The sequence below is a fragment of the Frankliniella occidentalis genome, unplaced genomic scaffold (genome assembly GCF_000697945.3).
Source record: "Frankliniella occidentalis isolate FOCC.00 unplaced genomic scaffold, Focc_3.1 Scaffold127, whole genome shotgun sequence".
NCBI classification, from domain to species: Eukaryota; Metazoa; Arthropoda; class Insecta; order Thysanoptera; family Thripidae; genus Frankliniella; species Frankliniella occidentalis.
The window spans coordinates 284,923-286,049 of NW_026267254.1; positions in this window are offsets into that span (position 1 = coordinate 284,923).

The following is a 1,127-nucleotide window of genomic DNA, read 5'->3' on the forward strand; positions in this document are numbered from 1 at the left end:
TGATGTCTAATCGTCACATTTCACCTCGAAAATCAGTTGTTCGGCCAAAGGAAAAAGAATTTCAGAGATCACAAGTAAGTATTTTCATAGTTGCAATTTTGTAATAATTTATCCATACCAACCGGTGGACTGACCGCCGACCTACGACCTTGAATGCAAGGAAATAACTGGGTTGCAAACTTTTTCGTTCCTAAAGAGTTACACCGGCCCTAAAAATTTCGGGGGATTATGCAATCATCGTCGGTAATTCACCGCAATCTGCTCTGCCACCTCATACAATTCAGTTTGAATTTGATTACAAGATTGGAAATGTTATAATGAGCCCCCCGGCGTGCGCCCGGCCCCGCCTGACTCGACCCCCGAGCCCCGAGGCCTTGAGGCCTTCCACGGCCCGCCCTTCGCCGGAAGAAATTACTACCAACTAGCAAACATGTCAGAGGGCGCCGCAGTGCCGCCCTCACACGAGAGCCAGGCACAACGGCCAATCATTTTTTGCGAATTAATTTATTAAAATAGACATGAAGTGATAGAACAGTATCATATCTCGGTATGAGCGGCGAATCTTGTAGTGCTGAATGTTAACTTCTTCGGTCGCTGTTCGCCTAGCCTCTCTCTGGGGACTGCTATGTTTGGCAGACTCGTGCAAATCCCCCTCAAAGACCTGCCTTGTAAGGAGACCTCAGTGTGTTTGAAAAGCCCGCGCCCCCACGCCGGCCAAAGCACACGGCCAATGAAATATTCATCACTTTTACTTTACGTTTTTTGACAGCCAAACACACAGACTGTTTGCGCACAAACAGTAAAATATTGAGAGACGAATTGTTTTCGGGCCGTTGACTGTTTGGTCGCGCGGGTGGGGTGGGGGGAGGGAGGGAGAGAGAGAAAGAGAGGTGCGAGAGCGAGGAGGACGACGGCTGATCGCGGCTGATGCGGCTGGCGCGCGGGTCGGGGAGGGGTGGCGGATAGGGTGGCTGTCCTGGGCCTGGGCGAGATCTTGACCCCGATGTTCGTGCCATTATGGGGAGGGAGAAGCCCCAAAATGCATGTTGCGTTTATGATAATCCTCTTTAAGTCAGTGGATGCGAATGGCGACGCGAATAGCAATGCGCCTGGGCCAATATTCCACA